Source organism: Ambystoma mexicanum, chromosome 4q (assembly GCF_040938575.1).
Source record: "Ambystoma mexicanum isolate Mex_15411 chromosome 4q, UKY_AmexF1_1, whole genome shotgun sequence".
Lineage (NCBI taxonomy): Eukaryota > Metazoa > Chordata > Amphibia > Caudata > Ambystomatidae > Ambystoma > Ambystoma mexicanum.
Window position 1 is genome coordinate 991,417,609 of NC_090928.1, and position 17,480 is coordinate 991,435,088.

The window sequence follows — 17,480 nt, forward strand, 5'->3', positions numbered from 1 at the left end:
AGCCCTCCAAATAATGTTTACAGAGTTGGTGGTGCTGTGGGACTTTAATATGGGTTTTAATACCTCGCAGGTCCCAGCAGTGGTTCCATTTTTTGATGCTATTGTAATAAAGGTGTAAGTTCAACGCAGTATAGCAGAACACAATTATCAGATGCGAGAGTAGCAATGTAAAAGGCGAGGGGGCTCTTTCTCATATCTGTGAAATAAAATCTTTAAAAAACGAATTCATAAATACAGGAGCACAAGTAAGAATAATGCAACTTAGTGGTAGCACGAAATGCAGTAAATAGGCCAAAAATGCTTGCTTTTACTTTAAACGTGTGTTAGCATTTTATATGCAGCAAAGGCCGCTCCAGCTGGTGATTTAGTGCAGAGTCTGCAATCCCAGGCCAGCGCTGTGAAAAGAACACAGTGGTTGTTACTTTTCAAAGACACAGATAAGAGCTCACAGGTTTCGTCAACTAATAAGTAATACATGACCATTTTATAATTCAAAATCATTTATGAAATACAATTTTCAAATGGAGACGAAAAATACCACAGCAGTTTCAAATTTCCCCGTACAACATCTTCCCTGCAAAATGGGTTAGAGTGTTCAGGATATGCAACAATTGTATGGTAATATGTCTGTGGTTCAAGGCACTGATGGTTTCATGGTGAGGGGCCATTCTCATGGCCATGGGATTTAGAATGAGGCGTCCAATGCAGTTGAATAAAGTTCCGCTGGTCGTCTCAAATGTTTCAATGACTTAACTTTGTGCTGTGGGATTTGGGGGTTGACTGTGACATCGCAGGGTGTACATGAGAGCAGTGTAGGAAGGTCCGTGGACCCAATCATTGATCAGAATGTATGCTTTTCTATAAGGGTTTTAAGTGCAAAGGCCAATTAGATTTGTGTAGGGATATTGTTTCATGTAGCACGATTACGAATAACTAATTATTTGCATTGTATAAAAGTTCTAATCTTAGGGGCGTTTCTTTGACAGTGCCTTTCCATGCAATTCTGTTCCTCTATCTGTTCGAATTTGCAGTCCCAGCTGCGTCTAGGGCCCTGAATAAAATTGTGTTACTTCTTGCACCGGCCTACACTCCTTTTTGAGTACTTTTATAATGTTTTGGTGAGTTCTACGAGGCGACCCCCTGATACACTATACTGGATCTGGAGTTTTTATTTATTTATTGTTGTTTATAGTTCAAAGGAACTTCTACAACAGTACAACTATATTCACATAACACAATCATCATCAATGATACATTAAATATTAACAATAACAATTCATCATAATTTTAATTCATTAAAATACATCGCATTCTATATTACAGATTACCCATTCAAACATGAATCAATTTACCATCTTCAATTCTCACAGAGAACAAAACCCAAATAAATCGATATCTAATAGACATCATGCATTGCAGCTATAAAAAGGCATGTTTGAACTTATGCAGCCGGTAAACTCAAATTTAGCGGCCTAATCAATACCAGGTCATATGGTATAAGAATAGAGAGCAGATAATAAGGCTACTCTTATATATCTATGGCAGTTTTAATAATATGCATAGCTCTTGTCCATACATGATATAAACATATGATCAAAACTTCAGACAACGTATTTAGGCATAAATGCCAGAAATATTGAAGCAATGGATTAATGATGGTGCACATAACGGCTGTACATACATCTATAAAGTGTTATGAGCTTGGGACACGCAGTTAGTATATGTCTTACGGTTTCCAAGTTACCCTTAATTTCACTTATACAGCAGTGCCTTTGGCGAGATGCCAGTGTCCATTGAGTGCCATAGGTGGCTCTCACCGGGAGTTGATTAAACCGCATGGACAGCCGGAATTCATGTACCGCTGGGCACGGGCATTTAACCAAATACGTTTGTGGAGGTGATTCCTTCCAAATGCACATAATTATGGAGTCAGCTCATATGTTCAAAATTGTTGACCCAATCTTTCAGCTGTTAATTATATTTAAAGGCCATTTTAATGGCCTTATATCTACCCAAAGTTGATCGATCTATCGACCAATTAAGAGCAGCGTAAGAATCCATGCATAATACATCATAGTTTTCCTGATCATTGCTTCTTTTAAAATCAAAGACAGTGTTCCCCAAAATACTAAGCAATTGACTGAACGGATGACATAATGCTTTCAAGGGGAGCAAGTCTCTCCGGTGTTGGACAATTGCCCTTATAGATGTAAGGCCAAATTCCACTCTTATATATTGTATGGGACAAGAAGGAGGAAGGCTAAATATAGTCCGCCAAAAGTATCCCTCAACTTTATCAAGCCGTGACAAGTTTCCAAGCGAAAGGGCTTCAAGGCCGTAGACCACCACTGGTATAAACCATTGAGTGTACAGCAACATGATGCCCTTCCGAGTGTACCCAGCATATTGGGAAACATAGTTACACACAAGCATAGTGATGTGCCTGGTACATTGGACTTTTCTCTCAATTAATGGTAAATAGCCAGGTTTATTGTCCATCTCGACTCCAAGATATTTATAAGAACTTGTATCGTCAATTAATCCCCTCATTGCAGGCCTATTAACTTTTTTTGATGTGAGAAGCATGGTCTTGGTCTTTTTTAAATTGATGATCATACCATGTTTGCTTGAGAAACGGCTCAGTTCTTACAGTATTGCTTTCATGCCCTTTATCGTATGATCAACTATCACAAGGACATCCGTGCACAGTAACGCTGAGACCTTGGTAGTTTTAAATCTAGCAGGGCAGTGAACATATTTTTCAAGACGCCGAATCAAATAAGCAGTATACAAATTGAAAAGGGGTGCCGCCAGTAGACAGACTTGTTTGACACCATTGTTGATTTTTATTGGGCTGGTGAGTCTATCATCATTATCAAGTCGAACTCGAGCAGTATTATTTTGATGTAACTTGATTAATATTTCCGCAAACCATGTTGAACAGCCCTAAGTGGACAGGATCTCCCATCATTTATTACGGTTGACTCTGTCAAAAGCAGAGCTAAAGTCAACTTATGTGACATAAACTGATGGATTGCAATGCTGTTTGGCCCTGGTCATAATTGCATCAAGGAGTCTAATATATAATATTATATATGGTACTGGACACCATTCAAAATCCTGACTGAACGGGATGGAGTATCTTGTTGTCATCAGTCCAGCATTGCAAATGGTTTAAAACTATAGCTGTAAGTATCTTTCTTGTAGTATCGAGTAAAGACAGAGTCCTATAGTCCTATAGTTTACGGCATAGTTCTGGAGCCAGCTTTATACACGGGGATCAAGATAGAGGATGCCCACGACTTCTTTTTTGAAGGCACACCTTTTTACAGAGTGTCATCAAGATCAAGGACATTCCATTTTATTTTGGACCCGCTATTACAGACCTCAATATTGGTGGGACCCCGAGTGGCTAAACTGGTCAAAGACAAGTTAAATTTGGCTACAATCAGAGAACAATCGCTAAAGGGTAACAAGATGACTTCAAAATCACTCATACAACTGAGTGCAGCCATATTCCCACATATATAACCAAGAGTGGCAAATTTCTCACCATTATTCCAGGTACATTTACCAGGATTATCACTGGCAGTTCTTCCATTAAGGGGGCATATTTCCCAGTCTTGCAGGAAGTTAGACCACACTCCATTTCTCTTATCCTTAACCATTATTACATTAGTAGGTGATATATTATCAAATGCCGCCTTCATAGTTGATACGCCACAACAAGCATTAAGATCGCCACCACGGACAACCACATCATTACCCTCAATCATACACCATTTAGTCATCACCATGTCTAACAAATCATGTATCTCTGTCGTACATTCTTTAGTAGGAGGATCATAAATGTTTATGACCAAGATATTAGGAATAGTCATGCCATCTTTAGCTTTAATTTGGACTGCTAACACATGGTCAGATCTGGTATAAGATCAATTTCACTGGCCCAAAAGTCATGGCTGATACCCATAAGCGGGCCACCAAATAGGCTGCCCTTCTCTCCCTTTTTTGCGTGACGTTGGTAAATACAATGGGTATGAACATGAAAATCTATCAATAGCCAGGTTTCCTGTAAGAGGAACATTGGGTATTTAATGAGGCCATCGAAGGAGCTGCCCAAACTAAGAAAATGAGAGTGGCCGTGTGTGTTCCATGATGCGATTTTTATCACTCACGGTTGAGATACTTCTAATTGCCCCGGCAGCTTCTTAAGCCATTTCCACGCTGCTTGGTTTTCAGCAGAGCTTTCCGTTTGCCCAAGGGGTAGAGATACAATTTTGGGCTTGGAGGTGCCGCAGTGATCACAAGGATGGGAGATAATAGGATCAGGAAATACAATATCTAACTCGTAACCAAGGAAGTTTAGTGATTCCTATTACACGCAAATAAGAGTGGCTGTTGTAGGACGTACACAATGGACAAGCGTAATAGCCCCAAACTGGCATTTCAAGGGTTGTACGAATTCAAAATCACAGGATTTTAAAATGCGCAAAGCAGGAATCTTCACACAGAGTTCAAGCAGTAAGGGTCTGTTGATTGGTTTCTTTGTGCGTTTGTCCATTCTTTCGCTGATGCTAACCACTCTATTGTTAAGGGAGGATTTTTTGCCCTTGGGTACTTCTTCTTCAAAACAGGCACTTCCGTGTGTGTTTTTACAAGGTTGTCTCCCTCGTGTGTCATGAGTGTTATTACAACCAATTTCAGAAGATGAATCCTCTACAATACTGTGGGGAATGGGAGCTGTTGATATTTTCCCTTTGGCCTTATCTTTAGAAGCCAACCAGCTAGTCAAAGTTCCTAGTTAGCAGATGCCCTTTTTTTCCTATGTATGCGCTTCCTTAGGCCCTTGGTTTTGGCTTTAGTTGCTACAAGTGAGGCCACTGTAGAGTTAAGTGGTTGCGTGAGTGCATTAATTTCATCCTCAATGCTAATTGAAAGTACTGGGGGTGGCAAACATTTCCTACATTGTTTCGCCTGTTTCCTTCTTTTCTTATGTGTTAGAAATGTTAAAGGCGATTCCGTAATATTGTAAGAGTTACCAACTTCATTAGACTCCGCAGGCTGATTTAAGGGGGCTAGATCACTCATTGCCTCCTGATTGCTGTCATTAGTACCTTTCTCAGGACTAAATGCAGGTCAAGTATCTTTCAAAAGCATCAGTGTTTCTAACATCTGGCAATTTTTGGGGGTTTCGTAATAGTTCTGATCAGTTAATTTAATTAAAATGTTTAACGCAAAATGTAAAAGACCAATTGAAGGAAAAGGAGTGGTTTCAGTGGTGGTTTTTTTCTTTCTCTTTGGCAGTAGATTGAAATCACCTCATTTATTTTGGTCAGAAATATTTATAACTTCATTCTGCACAGGCAATTCAGTCATCTAATAACTGGGAAGACCTGAGAGAGGCAGTAAAAAGGGAGTACTGGAAAGGTGGGGCGAAGGTCTATTAGTAGGTCGGGAAACCTCTTGTAATTGGTTTCCAGATTTGTCATTCATACAATCTGCCATGGCAACCTCCGCTTCAGCGGTCGATCTATTGGTACCACAGAGGTGATAACATAGTTCCAATAAGGAGTTGTCCTCAATCACATCATATGATGTAGGAGGGGAAATGATATCGCCTACCCCCACTTTCGACGGATGGATCTCCACTCTGGTTACAGGGCAGACGGGATGGCATACACTAGGTTGAACTTCATTTCCTGGTTTAAAAAAATCTGCAATTTGTGTGGAGTCATAATTAGGTTTATATTTTACGAGTCTGTATGTTAGGATTATTAGAAGTAGAGGGAGAGATGTTCACTTTAGCAGGGTTTTCATTGTTAATAGACGCTCTATCCTCCCGTTTGTAAACAGACATTTCACGTATGGTTTACTTTTTCGTAGTGTGTAATGTTTTCTCTTCGTCATTGTCTTACCAGGCATGATAGCGAATTGACTTGGATGCGCTTACCTCGGAGAGGCAGATCAAGGCTTTGATAGTAGTCCAAAGATGCCAAAACTGTAATAACACATCGGCCACTGCTGCACGCCGAACAATGCCAAACACACTCTGCCCACACTCCGCTTAACGTTCCACGTGAGCGGCTATGGGTTGATAGAGTGGCTGGGTTCAGGCAAGAGCGGGCAGTAGTTAAAACAAAGAAACGACTTGATGAATCTCACATACACAGAGAAAACGCTGTAGATGCTGATTCCAACACCGCCAAACACACTCTGCCCACACTCCGCTTCTACCAATCTGTGTGGGAATCTACTCATGTTGAAGGTGGCATACTTGATCTTATTTTTTCACCTGAAGCTAGTAGTTGTATCTCCTCTAGGAGACAGGTGCTGTGGTCAGATCACTGCCTCATACCCTTTTGGATATTGGGGCCTGTAATATCTGCCAAATTTGCTCCTCCCACCTTTTGAAGATGTAATTGGTGCTCTGTGGATCATAACCTGCTGTTGTTCTTGCTTTCGGATAGGTGTAGTGGTTCCTCAGCAATCAATCAATCTTTTGTCTCACAGATATTGTGTGATGCTGCTACCCAGGTGGCACCACTCAAACCTCAAACCTCAAACTTTTTCCCTGGCAAGTAGTAGTCACCACTACCAATGTATGGGCTCAGTTTCTGGAATTCTGTATGGATGAGGATTTGCAGATGGTCTGCTGACTTAAGTCCTCTCTGCCCCCTTGGACCTGATTCCTCTTGCTACTCTCAAAGCCATTATGTCAGGCATGATCCTTGGGTCACAGAAGCAGTGAGTTCCTCCTATCAGTTAGGCTCAATCCCCATGGAATTGAAACAGGCTACGGTTATTCCCCTTCTGAAGAAGCCATCACTGGATGCATCGGTGCTGGCTAACTTTCCCCCTATTTCTCTTCTCCCTTTCTTTATGAAGCTGCTTGAGTCCCTGGTGTCTCCTCTTCTCTGTTCTTTCTTGGAAACCTCTGATTTCTTTGACTCATTTCAGTCTGGGTTTCAGCCAGGGCGGGGTATGGAGAGTGTCCTGGTGTCTGTGGTCGATGATCTGACCATTGTGGTTGACCAGGGTGGAGTGGGGGGGGCCTGATACTTTTAGATCTGTCCGCAGCTTTTGTCACTGTCGACCAGTCCATCCTATTGTCTTGCTTAGCATCAGCAGGCATTTCCGGACCCGTCCTGACCTGGTTCACCTCGTTCCTGACTGATAGGAGCCAGTCGCTGTCTCTTCCTCCTTTTCTCTCCTCGTCCTGTGCACTTTCTTGTGGTGTCCCTCAGGGCTCTGTCTTGTCCTGTACGCTTTTTATTATCTATGCTCAGCTGCTGGTTTGCTTCATCCACTCCCATGGTTTCCGATGTTACTCCTATGCTGACGACACCCAGATTCTGGACCAATTAGATTTGGACCAGGCATTGGTGTCCTCTGGTCTATGTGAGTGTCTGTCGGTAGTGAGGAGGGGATGAGTGCGAACTGGCTTAAGCTGAATGGGGAGAAGTTGGAGGTCTTGGTGGTGGGTCCTCCTCCTGACTCTGCTCTTTGGACATCCTCCTTCTGGCCACTCATTCTTGGTGATCTTCCTATTCCAGTGATGGTGGCCATGACTTTGGACATTATTTTGTCATCTTCTCTTTCGATAACCCTCCAAGTGAGTGTGGTTTGCAAAATGGAGCACTTTCTTCTGAAAGTTCTCCGTACAGTACTTCCATTTCTCCCTAGCCACCTGCAACCATTGGTAGTCGCACAATTGGTTACTAGTGGTATCGACTATTGCAATGCTATCTAGTTGTCTCAGCCCACAGGCTCTATACATCGTCTGCAATTGCTGCAAAATTTGGCAGCTTTTTAGGGCCACCAATTCACCCTGTGGAGATCATATCAGCCCTGTGCTTCGTGCTCTGAATTGGCATCCCATCGTCCAAAGGATTAAGTTTAAATCAATGTATCTGGTTCATCAGGCTTTCTATCACCAAGGTGTTGATTACCTCTAAGAACATTTTTGTTTATATATTCCAGGACGGTGGCACTGCTGTTGTAGTGCTAATTTGGTGGCAATTCCGAAGATTATGTCATCCCGAGTTGGAGGACGTGCCTTCTCCTTTGCAGCAGGGAAACTGTTGAATGGCCTACCATCTTCCCTTGCGGGTATCGAGAAAAACACATCCAATTCAAGTGCGCCCTGATAACCCTGTTGCTTTAGTTGTTTAGCTGCTTGGTTAATATTTTGGAATACTCATGCCAAGATGCCTATGGGTGAATATGCAGAGTATTAATGCAACTCACATAACATAACAACATAACCCATTATCCCAAATGTATTCCCTTCTTTGGAAACCGTAACTTTAGCCCCTGAGTCAGAGACCTTGGGCCAGGAGGGTAATTCAGCTGGATGCTCAAATGTCATTGTAATATTCTGGGATCTGGTAATGGGCATTCTCCTTTCTTAAAGTAGACTTAGGTGAGGTGATTCACCACCCCACACATATGAAACTCATAAAAAATCAGGCACAATAGCAGAGATACACCGTACAATCTGCCACTTGCCTAAATAATAGAATGCCTAAATAATAGAATACTCTAGTAGGCAGACTCTGGGAGCACTCTAAGCCCAGCATGCATCCAGCAGTGCTGAGCATGGCAATACAAAGTGGTGAAGAGACGGACACCAGCAGGCTTATCACCAACCATGATAACAGCATCTGGAAAGGCGCCCGCCTGCAAGCCCAGCCAGAGATCAAAATGGCACCTCACCCTACCTCTATCTCAGAATCTCACTGCAACCTCCCAGCAGGGACAATCAGTGGCAGGTAAAGGAGATGACAATCAGCAGCAGGTAAGGGAGCCGAAACAAGTAGACATCACGAACCGGCAACAAGCCGCACTGAAGTAGTGTGCACCGCTGAGCTCAGTGTGCGCATAATGCCTCAGACATTTCTGTTACCTTCCAAGACAAGGATTTCACACAGGCTAGTTGTAAAGTAAACACTGTTTATTGTAACTCCTACATGGAATAATATTCCAACAGTTTTAAATGTACTTCAATAAATTGCATATTTCATTAAATAAACACCTGACCTTGTACAAAAATTCAAGATCTTCGATTAGTATTGACCTTTAATCCATGTCCCTCACAGAGGAATGGCTTGAGATCATGTCTTGGTAAGTATTAAAAGCACCTTCTGTAGTCTTCTTAGGTTTATCCAGACATCTTTATTATAGGTTACATCAAGACTTCATGAACAGAACCACTGGGTCCCATCACCCAGGCTTAAATGACCTAGTCTGGAACACACACACATCATTCAACACCAAACATCCCATATGACATCACCAGCTCTCCCATACAGTGACACGCACTCCACGACACTCCTTCGTTTCCAATGACACACACACTTCTAAACCACACCATCTTCAAGCACTTCAATCTCATCTCCCTCCTTACACCCACAACACAAATACACACAGCCACATCATCCACACAGCATTCATTCATAACTGGGATGTTGGTCGCACGCAAGGTGCAACCAAAACTGACGTAGAAGGCAGGATTGGTTCAGACCTCCATGCCAGACAACATCCATATCATGCATCTGTTTATTGAGTGATGCAACTCAAAATATTTCTGGGACGCTATCCCTACTTCACACGGGGTGCTATCCCTACTTCACACGGGACGCTATCCCTACCTCACACGGGACTCTATCCCTACTTCACATGGGTAGCTATCCCTACTACATGCAGGATGCTATCCCTACTTCACACAGGATGCTATCCCTACTCTTCACGTAACTGGGACGCTATCCCTAAACTTTAATGGGACGCTATCCCAACACCTTAACTTCACTTTATGTGGGACACTATCCCCACCCTAACTTCAGACTCACATGTGGCACTCACCCACAAACACACGGAGCAAACATTTGAAGGCGCTACCTTCATCTATTTTGGGAGATGAATCCCCTACTTCTTGCACACTTCAACAATGGTGACTCTTCTGGTTCAAGCAATATAAATTGTGCACTTAAATATTCACATTGCTGTTCATCTGTCATCATATGAAGCCCTAAAAGTCCATGCTGCTTTATCGAGGCCTACCTTTAGTGTTTGCCAATTCCTTCCATATACCTAATAGTCCTTGTTGCTCTGGGCAACGTAACCTGAAATGCCTCAAAAAGTTACTTCTAGCCCACTTAGGGTCTCTTCCTTTCATCTCTTACACCATGCACTTTTAACTTTCACATTTTAGTACTAAAGGGTATTCGCTAGAGTCCATGTTAGTCCATTTACAGCTGGAACTCCTCAAAATATTATTCTATGCTTGTACGTCTCCTAGACACACTCATTACCATCAGCATCCACATACATATTCCGTTTGTGCACTAGCATATAAATAGCAACATGAGACTATGGAAAGGCTACGTCCGTACATTGAACAGTTTTCAGTAAAAGGATCATTTTTCTGCTGCGATTCAGCACACCTTTAACACAGTCATAGGGGAACGTCTTTGCTGCTGCCTCTTCCCCGAGATCCTTCTTACCACACGAGGCTTCGTTATTTCAGAACGAGAACGACTCTGCCAAACTGGAAACTTATGACTTCCTGGGTTTTCCTTTCTTATCTGAGAGCAATTTGCGTGGGTCTTCCTTCTTCCTCATCAGCTCATTGCCAAACGCTTTGTTCATACACAGCTTCTACCGTCTCTGTGGAACACTTCCTCCATCTTCCTCTGGCATATTTTTCAAGTCTTCTACTTCCTACGCACGCACGTTATATCACGTTACAAGGGCCTTTATTTCTGGCCATCATATGAATGCTCCGATGCACGTAGGAGAAACACCTGGCAGGGTGCTGCTCTCCTAACACCGGAGGACGAAGCTTCTCCTTGACACTTAACCGGCAAAGAACGTTGGCATTTCCACATTCCTCAGGATCGCCAACTCTCTTGCACACAGCCTGACATCATCATTGTTAAGGCATCCACAGAGCCTCTCACAGCTCCGAGCGTCAACCGTCAGTATGTCCATATACACCAACGGCAGGACAGCTGCCCACTGAGTCACCCTTTCATCAATTGTAAATAACAATTCACAGCGCAGCGCTCCAATAAACGCTAATGTTTGATACACATTTTCCCTTTTGGGACATTTGCCTCTGCTCTTTGCTACTGCCACACCCAAACCTATTACTTTTGGGCCTGCTTCACCTTTGGGTTTTGCTCCTACCCCTGGACTGGCCTTTCCTTATGCCGTTGGTGACCCTGCTACACCTGCAATGCTGTCTTCCTCATTTCCTCAATGCCAGGGGGTGCTGTGCTGGAATCTTCTCTTCATTTCACCTCCCCATACGATAAAACGTGCTACTTATGCCAGGTACTCATTCCCTGGGATGGAGATATCTTAACCAGAGGTTTCTTGGACTTCCCTTCACTTTTGGGGCTTCTGCTTTAACTTCTACTTTTGAGAGCATGCTTCCCTCTTGGGACCCGCTTCATTTGTGGGTCTCTGCTTCAAACCTTTCCTCTTGGGGCCTGCTTCTGCTTCAAAATGTTACTGCGCAGTCCAGTGCTCATCTTCATCATACTGCACCATGGGGCCTGCGCTGGGGCACTTTTCAACCCCCTGGACACTTTTCTGGGCTGCCTTCTGCTTATACTTATGCCCTGAGTTATACAGCTACTCCTGCAATGGGCACTTCTTCAGCTTCTCTATGCCCTGTGTCTGCGATGGGACTTTCCTTAATTCTCTGTCCCCTGCGTCCTGAAACCTTGGGTGATGGGACTTACTTTCTTGGTGTCTGAGGGCAGTGGTTCCTGTCCTTCTTCTGCTGCACCCCCCTCAACAGCCTTCTGCTTCTGCGTGCATGTGTTCTTAAAGATCCTCGTCGCCAGTGTTAAAAAGCACCTTTCGTAGTCTTCTTAGGTTTATCCAGACATCTTTATTATAGGTTATATCAAGACTTCATGAACAGAACCACTGGGTCCCATCACCCAGGCTTAACAGACCTAGTCTGGAACACACACACATCATTCAAAACCAAACATTCCATATGACATCACCAGCTCTCCCATACAGTGACAAGCACTTCACAACACATCTCCTTCCTTTCCAATGACAACACACACATACAAACCACGTCACGTACAAGCATTTCATAGCCAGGGCGTAAAACTGCACACTTTCCTAGTCATGTATCAAAGGATACATAAACCATTCACAGCACTCTGTTAAGAAAACCTGACATTGACATGCTGAGAACAGCTTGTGCACCTGACCTTGTTCTGCCTCAATCAACTTACCAAGAGTCTCCGATCACAGAGAAGATGTTGCAATTGAGTATTTACTGTTTGCTTTCGATTTGTCATCTGAAACAGCAACCGCTAAATAGAATTTGAGTAGCTATCAACACTTGCCTTATTAATAAATGCATAGAGAGTAGATTTGTCCTGTGCATGGCCAGTCTTCTGCTCATTCGCCACTAGTTGCTTTCAAAAAAGTTATCTGCACTCCTCCATTTTTCTTTAACAGAGCTCCTGCAAATCTAAGTATCCAGCATACAAAGGTGAGACAAATATAGTATATGAAACAGTTTGCATTTGTCAGCACCTATAATGTCATCTGTAACTTTAGACTCCTAAAAAGTAATCAAATATAATCCAGAGAAACATCTTACATGAGACAATGTCACATATGACATGATTTTCTTAAAGCTAGTGTGACCTACATCAAACATTGCTACACCTAAACTCAGTCCTCGAGGCGTATGTGCTTGCATCGGCAAAATACAAAGAAAACAGTGCCCTTTTCATAAGCATGTCTTTACACATTTGGAAGCATGCAGCCATTATAGCTTCAAAGTAAGGCTGAGTCATATGATCCCACTAAATGCAAATACATTACTTTGAAGTACTTTGAAAATAAGTTACAAAAGCACCCACTCTTCCTATTAAACCACCCACAAGTGCAATATTTACTTTCAAATTATGTCTCAACATAACTTCACATTTGATACATAGTCTAAACTCTAATCCACCTGTATGAGAAATTGACTTTTCCAAATCGCTTAAGCAAGGCTTTGCCTTTTTATTGAATTGAAATGGATACATGGACATCAGTTCAAATAGTCTTTTCGTTTTCAAAGGCCATCACTGCACAATTCTATCATCCACATTCTGCAACAGCAGGCATCATGTAAACAGATTCAATGTTTCTGTGCTGTAAATCCAACATAACATGTGGACCAGTGTATCCTTCATGATACTTGTTGGATATTAGTCTACATTGAAGAGCCTTTCTTAAATTATCATCCAGAACAACAAATCCAACACTTGTAAGCAGTTCTGCATATTGAATGCATACAGATTGCCTCATGTCAAAAGTAAGTTCGTTATACTGGAAATAACTCCAAATAATCACATTTGCTGTACTGCCAATGGAGATCCAATTACTGACTGGCTTTTACCTGCGTTAACTGTAGGAGAGCACCACAAATAATGACATGTTTCCTCCAAACAGTTCCTTCTAGCCAGTCTTCAAAACCTGTTGCATTCTTGAATGCACAAGTGTTTGTATAATATTAGATACCAATCTTCCATAATAAAAACTTTCATTTTCCAGAGCTGTCATCCAAATCCATGGGCTCCCACTCCATAAGGTTTCCTAAATTCCAAGCTGACAGGCTAAATTCATAGCATGAACAAGCAGTACAGAGTAACATCTTCGATACTAAATGCTGCCAAACCAGTTTGTGCATGAACCAGCCAGACTGAGTATAGCAAGTCTCTTTCTGGACAAAATATCTCATAGCTAAAATTAGAAAACACTTCCCTGATCCAACTTGTTGACTAACATACAGCAACTAGGGATGACATTGTAGGCAGAAGCAGACATTATTTTTATGCTACAACTCATACATGATTTTATGTCTTCTATTTTCGATTTGCTCTATATTGATGTTGGATAACAAATACGCCAAAGCAATATCTCAGTCATTTAATGCTTCATAGATTATTCCATTTCCTCAGAGGCAAGTTCAATACCAGGTTGCATATTTGGGTCACCAAGAGCATTCTGACTACCATGCAGAAGCTCTTGACTTGCTTCATTTGTAATGTCTGCTGCCGCCTATTATTCATAATGATTCTCTTCCTCTAACATATCCAAATATTGTTGAAACAGATAAACAATATCTGCATACTTTTGTTCAAATCTGTCTCATATCTACAACGCTACGCTTCTTCAAGGCATCAGGGTAAGATCAACTGCAAAAGACAAAAATAATGCAATTTCCTTTTTACAGTAGATTGGTAAGACAATTTCATATTAAAGATGAGACCTGCTTTCTCATGTCTCACCAGACAACCAAGATAACCATGTAACCTAAAATGTCCTGCTCTGTCATCACCTTCCATGTTGTTGCATGAATAGTGGCTAGCCACTTCATACAAGCAAATGTTTCCCCATGATACTAGCCATATTTGGGTAACAAGTGTCAATCAAATGATTTTTAGGATGTCTGTACTGCTGTGCATCTATTCTGTACATTGTTTACTACTGTGAATGGTTTTAGCACTTGTTTCCTATAAATTGCAGGACCAAGGCTTAAACACTCAATTTTGATTCTACGTCCATACAGAGGAGTGATAGTTAATTAATTAGGCGACAGGGAAGTCATTTGGGGGTCGCCAGAGGTCGCAATTGCAAAAAATAAGAACAGGAGTGCCACACGTCTAACACTTTCAGCACTGACCCTATATAAGAAAGAATAGGAAGACCAAATAATGTGTCTTTCTGGAATTCTATACAATAATTGCTAGGCTCATTAAATGTTTATTTCAGGCACACTTCAGGGGGTGAGTCACTGATTTAGTCTGTTCTTAAATACCTCACTCAGCCTTTCATCCTTCTGAGGTCGATAAATGAGTACCAACATAGTGGGTGATATTGGGTGTATATTTGTTCTATATAAAGCGCTTAAGCGTAAGTGCTATATAATAGCACATCATTATCATTTGGTCATGGACGTCTGCTTGCATACACAGTAATTTGGTAATATGGGCCTATACACACTGATCTTAATGATACATATGGCGATCCATTCTTGTATGAAATGTACATCACGTAGTAATATCGTAACTATATTTTCCGTAGTGCACAATTTTTTGTGATGCCACTTCCTGTTTTGTCAATGGGTGAAATGTCGTGTTCCATCGCTACCTCCGATATCACTTTGTGGTGGGGTCAAATGACATCACTTCCTGTGATGTCATCAGGGGGTCAAGGGTCGTGTGATGTCACTTCCGCTACCCCTGGCATTTTGGTGAAATGACATCCGTGGGTTCATACAGACCACACTTTCTGTGTGAGACTGTTAGGTGCTTGCAGACAGAGACATGCCCACAAAGCTGAGGGGAGTAAAGTGCATAAGAGGAGTGTAAGGAGTCCTGCAGAAAAGAAAGGATAGGCAATAACTACAGACATGCAACAAAGGCAGTGAACAGAAAGGGGCAGGGAGTACAAGTACGACAAACACATTAGGTTCCCACTTGAGGTGACCCAGAATGGGGGGGAGAGTTTCCCACAGGGTCTGGTGAAACTATAGTCTTCTGAGCTGGTTACTGTTACAGGGTCCCACTCTGAATGCTCATGGAAAGAGGCAGCAGGAATGGGTGTCTGTGTCTGAACCCTAAGGCACAAACAAGAAAACAGTACTCACAAGACTGTGTGCTTCACAGGTCCAGCCAGAACTGAACAGTGACTGCCTCCTGAAGCAGAAACCAGCACACTGTTAACAATATGTCACAAGGTACAATACTAAAACGTGACAAAGGAAAGGGCCAGAAATTGCCTGCTGGGAAACCCAGCAGCCAAACGCTGAGCAAAGGAATTAAACAAAATAAATTGAGGACAAGAGCAGTAACATAAATAAACAGGAAAGAATGGGAAGTCAAAGTAAGCAAGGTTCAGGACAGAGACCAGGAATGAAAGAGGAAAAGCAAAAAGAAAATAATTTAAGTGCAATGGTACAGGAGACTGTAACTGCAGACTAGAAACTACAGACCAGAATCAAGGAACTGCGATCTGGACTATAGACCAGGAACAAGAAAACTAGGGACGGAAACTCTGGACTAGGATAGCAAGGACTGAGCTGCAGACTGATAACAAGGAACTGTAAATTTGGACTGGAATAAAAGGGCAGGACTGCAGACAGATAACAAGGAAACTCGGGACTGGAATCTAGAAAGCTAAAGCCAGGTAACATGGACTATGGGCATAGAACTAGGAACTGCAGGCAAGGAACAAGATAATAGGTGATAGAGAGCAGGGGGATGCAGGCAGGGAACAGAAGACTGCAAGCAGGGGAGCGGAGCTGCAGTACAGGAAGCACAGAGGTGCAGGGCAAACGGCAGGGGGTGTAGGCATAGTAGCAGGGCTGGAAGGCAGGAAGCACAGGGCACTGGAACAGGAGCATGCTCTAGAAGCAACAGGAAACAGCAGAAATCCAAGGATCAAAGTACAAAAGACTAGGAGCAAACTTAATGCAAGAGTTCAGTGCTCATGCAAACAGCTGCTTAAATACTGACCTGCCCTGAAGCAGTCTCATTAGCAGCACCTGGAGCAGCACACCTGCTTCCAGCAGTAATCTGCCTCCTCTCTCTCTGGTCCTGGAAAAGTGAAAACAGCACTGATCTCTAAGGCTTCTGGGGATTGTAGTTCTAAGACTGCTGCATAGGAATAACCAGGGGATGACAACTGCCGCCAGGTGCATTATGGGATATGTAATTTGTGAAATTAAGCAATAAAGTGCCAAAGTCTTGCAAACAGAAAGTAAAGACAAAAATATTCCAAAATGGATGCCAATAGGTGCTCCAGTGGTTCAATCGGGACAGAGAGGATGATTTTCATGACAATATTGGAGGTGTTTTTGACTCAGATACTTATCCACTGACAAATAACCCAAACCTCATTTGCTTCTCTCTTTTGCACTTTGGTCAAAAAAGCTGTAAAACACTGCACAGCTGACGTTGGGGTATCAGATATATACTGAACATCCACATGTGTATTCAAAAGCAGTGCAATGACAGGAGTATGCTCATTAAAAAAAAAATGATTAGGTGTTTTGGTTCAGACAAAAGTATAAACCTTTCACTTCATACAAAAACATACAACATCAATAAAAGAAGAAAAAGAATAATTAAATCAACATCCTCAAATAGAAAGAAAACATTAACTTATTAAAACAGATTTCATAAAATATCTCTTAAAAGAAAAAGGGGGGAAATTGGTCAGTGTCCATCATCGTAAATCCAGTATTTCTTTCAATATCTGGTCAAGAAAACCATCTAGAGCCAGTATCCGGGTCTGACATTGGCCAACCATCAAGCTAGACCACAGAAAATCATTAACATTTTTCATACCCAGATGTTTATCCCTTTCTGTTTGCAAAGCTGAGCAATCAGCTACCAGATGCTTAATAGTTTCTTTGGTGTCCAGGTTCTTACAAAATCTACTATTCG

General features: G+C 42.1%; 1 long non-coding RNA gene across 1 annotated transcript; it reads right to left on the bottom strand.

Moving 5' to 3' along the window:
* Positions 1-278: 278 nt before the first annotated feature.
* Positions 279-16,629, bottom strand: LOC138467136 (uncharacterized). Its single transcript, XR_011268066.1, has 2 exons — positions 16,548-16,629; positions 279-395 (listed from the first exon to the last, which is right to left on the bottom strand). It is a non-coding gene; the product is annotated as an uncharacterized lncRNA (long non-coding RNA).
* Between the last annotated feature and the right edge of the window lie 851 nt (positions 16,630-17,480).